The following is a 6,266-nucleotide window of genomic DNA, read 5'->3' on the forward strand; positions in this document are numbered from 1 at the left end:
CAGAAGAAAAAGCTTGCCAGGTCTTAAAGCCTTTGTATCTGGACTGCATGGTTGCTTTGTCTATTGTCTGTTACTAGCCCCTCATCTGTCTGCTCATCAGGGTCTGAACTTCCTTTCCTCAGTGCCATCTTCACAGATAGTGAGGTGAGGCGTTTCTGTTCTCCCTCTCCTCTCCTCTCTCCTCTCTCTTTTTCTAACCTTTCCCTTCCCCTCAACTTTTGCCCTCCCTCTCCTCTTTGTGACATAATCTTTCAGAGTCTCATGGGTTTGCACGTGGGTCAATGGCACCGTGTACTGGTTCATATGAAGGTCAGTGGTTCTCTTCCTGTATAGACATCCCAGGTGTGTCCTCTACCTCCACAGCTGTACATTAGCAGACAGTTCCAGTTCAGACATCAGAGCTGCAGTGTTCTCATTCTCATGACCTGTTTCCTGATGTTTTTATCAAGGAAGTTTCATTTCATCCTCTTACATAGGTTCTTAACTGTTCACCATGGCTATCCCATTTTTTGTAATGCTCCTCCATTTTGGTCCAACTGTGACAATTCCATAGTGAACTTCTAGAAATAAGGTAAATTGTTTTTCTTTTTCTTTTATTTTTAGATAAAATATATTTTTTTCCATTTTTCCTGGTTATTTTATTTATTTACATTTCAAATATAATATCCCTTCCCAGTCTCCCCTCCACATGCTCCTCTATCCCCCCTCCCTTCTCTCCCCTGCCTCTGTGAGGGTGTTCTACCACCCGCCCACTCACTCCTGCCTCAGCACCCTAGCATTCCCTAGCCTGGGTCATGGAACCTCCACAGAACCAAGGGGCTCCCCTCCCAGTGATGCCCAATAAGGCAATCCTCTGCTACATATCCAGCTGGAGCCACGTGTCCCCCTACCATGTGTACTCTGGTAGGTGGTTTAGTCCCTGGGAGCTTTGGGGGGGGGGGATCTCCTTGGTATATATTGTTCTTCTTATGAGGTTACAACCTCCTTCAGCTCTATGGATCGGTGCCCTAACTTCCCCACGGGGTTCTCTGTGCTCAGTCTGAACTTTGGCTGTGTGCATCCTCATCTGTATTGGTCAGGATTTGGCAGACCCTCTCAGGGGCCAGCTTTACCAGGTTCCTGTCAGCAAGCTCTTCTTGGTATCAGCAATAGGTTTTGGATTTGGTGTCTGCAGACGGGATGGATCCCTAGGTGGGGCAGTCTGTAGATGTTCTTTCCTTCAGTCTTTGCTCCACTCTTTGTCCTTGCATTTCCTTTGACAGAAGTAATTCTGAATTAATATTTTTGAGATGGATAAGTGAGCCTCCCTCAACTGGAGGTTGTGCCTATCCACTGAATTTGGGCTCTACAGGTTTTATCTCCCCTTTGTTAAGTATCTTGGTTAATGTCCTCCCTGTTGGGTCCTGGGAACCTCTTGGGTCCCTGGTATCTGGGACTTTCTAGTGGCTACCCTCAGTTCCCATCCCCCATTGCTACAAACCTCTGTTCAATTTCCTGACCCTTTTTATATCAACCCCATCTCGTCTCATACCTGATCCTGCCTCCCATTTGTCCTCTCCCTCCTTTCTCGCGCTCAGATCACTCTCACGATCTACTTCCCCAGATTGTTTTCTTCCCTGTTCTGAGTAGGACTGTAGCATCCACACTTTGGTGTGGTTTTCTTTCTTCTTGGATTTCATATGGTCTGTGAGATGTATCATGGGAAATCAGAGATTCTTTGGGGCTAATATCCACTTATCAGTGAGTTCTTTTACATCTGGGTTACCTCACTCAAGATGATATTTCCTAGTTCCATCCATTTGCCTAAGATTTTCATGAAGTCATTGTTTTTAAGAGCTGAGTAGTACTCCATTGTGTAAATGTACCACATTTTCTGTATCCATTCCCCTGTTGAGGGACTTTTGGATTGTTTCTAGCTTATAGCTTTTATAAATAATGTTGCTATGAACATAGTGGAGCATGTGTCCTTGTTATATGTTAGAGCATCTTTTAGGTACATGCCCAGGAGTGGTATAGCTGGGTCCTCAGGTAGAACTATTTCCAATTTTCTGAGGAACCACCAAACTGATTTGATTTCCAGCTTACAATCCCACCAGCGACAGATGAGTGTTCCTCTTTCTCCACATCATCACCACCATCTGCTGTCACCTGAGTTTTTGATCTTAGCCATTCTGACTGGTGTCAGGTGGAATCTCAGGTTCATTTTGATTTGCATTTCCCTGATAACTAAGGATGATAAACATTTCTTTAGGTGCTTCTCAGCCATTCAATATTCCTCAGTTGAGAATTGTTAGTTCAGCTCTGCACCACATTTTTTTGAACTTTTTTTTAATTCGATATATTTTTTATTTACATTTCAAATGATTTCCCCTTTCCTAGCCCCCCCACTCCCAGAAAGTCCTGTAAGCCCCCTCTTCTCCCCCTGTCCTCCCACCCACCCCTTCCCACTTCCCCGTTCTGTTTTTGCTGAATACTGCTTCACTGAGTCTTTCCAGAACAAGGGGCCACTCTTCCTTTCTTCTTGTACATCATTTGATATGTAGATTATGTTTTGGGTATTCCAGGTTTCTAGGTTAATATCCACTTATTGGTGAGTGTATACCATGATTCACCTTTTGAGTCTGGGTTACCTCACTTAGTATGATGTTCTCTAGCTCCATCCATTTGCCTAAGAATTTCATGAATTCATTGTTTCTAATGGCTGAATAGTACTCCATTGTGTAGATGTATCACATTTTTTGCATCCACTCTTCTGTTGAGGGATACCTGGGTTCTTTCCAGCATCTGGCAATTATAAATAGGGCTGCTATGAACATAGTAGAGCAAGTATCCTTATTACATGGTGGGGAATCCTCTGGGTATATGCCCAGGAGTGGTATAGCAGGATCTTCTGGAAGTGAGGTGCCCAGTTTTCAGAGCAACCGCCAGACTGATTTCCAGAGTGGTTGTACCAATTTGCAACTCCACCAGCAGTGGAGGAGTGTTCCTCTTTCTCCACACCCTCTCCAACACCTGCTGTCTCCTGAATTTTTAATCTTAGCCATTCTGACTGGTTTAAGGTGAAATCTCAGGGTTGTTTTGATTTGCATTTCCCTAATGACTAATGAAGTTGAGCATTTTTTAAGATGCTTCTCCGCCATCCGAAGTTCTTCAGGTGAGAATTCTTTGTTTAACTCTGTACCCCATTTTTTAATAGGGTTGTTTGGTTTTCTGGAGTCTAACTTCTTGAGTCCTTTATATATATTGGATATTAGCCCTCTATCTGATGTAGGATTGGTGAAGATCTTTTCCCAATTTGTTGGTTGCCAATTTGTCCTTTTGATGGTGTCCTTTGCCTTACAGAAACTTTGTAATTTTATAAGGTCCCATTTGTCAATTCTTGCTCTTAGAGCACATGCTATTGGTGTTCTGGTCAGAAACTTTCTCCCTGTACCGATGTCCTCAAGGGTCTTCCCCAGTTTCTTTTCTATTAGCTTCAGAGTGTCTGGCTTTATGTGGAGGTCCTTGATCCATTTGGATTTGAGCTTAGTACAAGGAGACAAGGATGGATCAATCCGCATTCTTCTGCATGCTGCCCTCCAGTTGAACCAGCACCATTTGTTGAAAAGGCTCTTTTTTCCATTGGATGTTTTCAGCCCCTTTGTCGAGGATCAAGTGGCCATAGATGTGTGGGTTCATTTCTGGATCTTCAATCCTGTTCCATTGATCCTCCTGCCTGTCACTGTACCAATACCATGCAGTTTTTAACACTATTACTCTGTAGTATTGCTTGAGGTCAGGGATACTCATTCCCCTAGAATTTCTTTTGTTGCTGAGAATAGCTTTAGCTATCCTGGGTTTTTTGTTATTCCAGATGAAATTGATAATTGCTCTTTCTAACTCTGTGAAGAATTGAGTTGGGATTTTGATGGGTATTGCATTGAATCTGTAGATTACTTTTGGCAAAATGGCCATTTTAACTATACTGATTCTACCGATCCATGAGCATGGGACATTTTCCCATTTTTTGAGGTCTTCTTCCATTTCCTTCTTCAGAGTCTTGAAGTTCTTGTCATACAGATCTTTCACATGTTTGGTAAGAGTCACCCCAAGATACTTTATACTGTTTGTGGCTATTGTGAAGGGGGTCATTTCCCTAATTTCTTTCTCAGCTTGCTTATCTTTTGAGTATAGGAAGGCCACTGATTTGCTTTTTATTACCTGCCACTTTTTATTACCTTTGATTTTATTACCTGCCACTTTGCTGAAGTTGTTTATCACCTGTAGGAGTTGGGTCACTTATGTAGACTATCATGTCATCTGCAAATAATGATAGCTTGACTTCTTCCTTTCCAATTTGTATCCCTTTGACCTCCTAATGTTGTCGAATTGCCTGAGCTAGTACCTCAAGTACAATATTGAAAAGATAAGGAGAAAGGGGGCAGCTCTTTCTAGTCCCTGATTTTAGTGGGATTGCTTCAAGTTTCTCTCCATTTAGTTTGATGCTGGCTACTGGTTTGCTGTATATTGCTTTTACTATGTTTAGGTATGGGCCTTGAATTCCTGTTCTTTCCAAGACTTTAAGCATGAAAGGATGCTGAATTCTGTCAAATGCTTTTTCAGCATCCAATGAAATGACCATGTGGTTTTGTTCTTTGAGTTTGTTTATGTAGTGGATTGCATTGATGGATTTCCGTATATTGAACCAACCCTGCATTCCCGGGATAAAGCCTACTTGATCATGGTGGATGATCGTTTTGATGTGTTCTTGGATTGGGTTGGCAAGAATTTTATTGAGTATTTTTGCATCGATGTTCATAAGGGAAATTGGTCTGAAGTTCTCTTTCTTTGTTGGATCTTTGTGTGGCTTTGGTATCAGCGTAATTGTGGCTTCGTGAAGGAATTGGGTAGTGTGCCTTCTGTTTCTATTTTGTGGAATAGTTTGAGGAGTATTGGTGTTAACTCTTCTTTGAAGGTCTGATAGAATTCTGCACTGAAACCATCTGGTCCTGTGCTTTTTTTGGTTGGAAGACTTTCTATGACTCCTTCTATTTCTTTAGGCATTATGGGACTATTTAGATGATCTAGTTGGTCCTGATTTAATTTTGGTATTTGGTATCTGTCAAGGAAATTGTCCATTTCCTCCAGATTCTCCAGTTGTGTTGAGTACAGGCTCTTGTAGTAGGACCTGATGATTTTTTGGATTTCCTCAGTTTCTGTTGTTATATCTCCCTTTTCAGTTCTAAGTTTGTTAATTTGGATACTTTCTCTGTGCCCTTTGGTCAGTCTGGCTAAGGGTTTATCTATCTTATTGATTTTCTCAAAGAACCAGCTCCTGGTTTTGTTGATTCTTTGTATGGTTCTCTTCGTTTCTACTTGATTGATTTCAACCCTGAGTTTGATGATTTCCTGCCTTCTACTCCTCCTGGGTGAAATAGCTTCCTTTTGTTCCAGGGCTTTCAGGTGTGTCATTAAGCTGGTAGTGCATGCTCTCTCCATTTTCTTTTTGGAGGCACTCAGGGCTATGAGTTTTCCTCTTAGCACTGCTTTCATTGTGTCCCATAGATTTGGGTATGTTGTGTTTTCATTTTCATTGTGTTCTAAAAAGTCTTTAATTTCTTTCTTTATTTCTTCCTTGACCAAGGAATCATTGAGTAGAATATTGTTCAATTTCCACGTGTATGTGGGTTTTCTGTTGGTTTTGTTGCTATTGAAGACCACTTTTACTCCATAGTGATCTGATAGGAGGCATGGGATTAGTTCGATCTTCTTATATTTGTTGAGGTCTGTCTTGTGACCAATTATATGGTCGATTTTGGAGAAGGTACCATGAGGTGCTCAGAAAATGGTATATTCTTTTGCTTTAGGATAGAATGTTCTATATATATCTGTTAAATCTAATTGGTCCAAAGCTTCAATTAGTTTCATTATGTCCCTGTTTAGTTTCTGTTTTCCTGATAGGTCCATTGAGGAAAGTGCAGTGTTGAAGTCACCCACAATTATTGTGTTAGGTGCAATGTGTGCTTTGAGTTTTAATAAAGTTTCTTTTACGAAAGAGGGTGCCCTTGCATTTGGAGCATAGATGTTCAGGATTGAGAGTTCTTCTTGTTGTATTTTTCCTTTGACCAGCAAGAAGTGTCCGTCAGAGTCTCTTTTGATGACTTTGGGTTGAAAGTCAATTTTATCTGATATTAAAATGGCTACTCCAGCTTGTTTCCTGAGACCATTTGCTTGTAAAATTGTCTTCCAGCCTTTTATTCTAAGATAGTGTTTGCCTTTGACACTTA

Source organism: Apodemus sylvaticus, chromosome 14, assembly GCF_947179515.1.
Source record: "Apodemus sylvaticus chromosome 14, mApoSyl1.1, whole genome shotgun sequence".
Lineage (NCBI taxonomy): Eukaryota > Metazoa > Chordata > Mammalia > Rodentia > Muridae > Apodemus > Apodemus sylvaticus.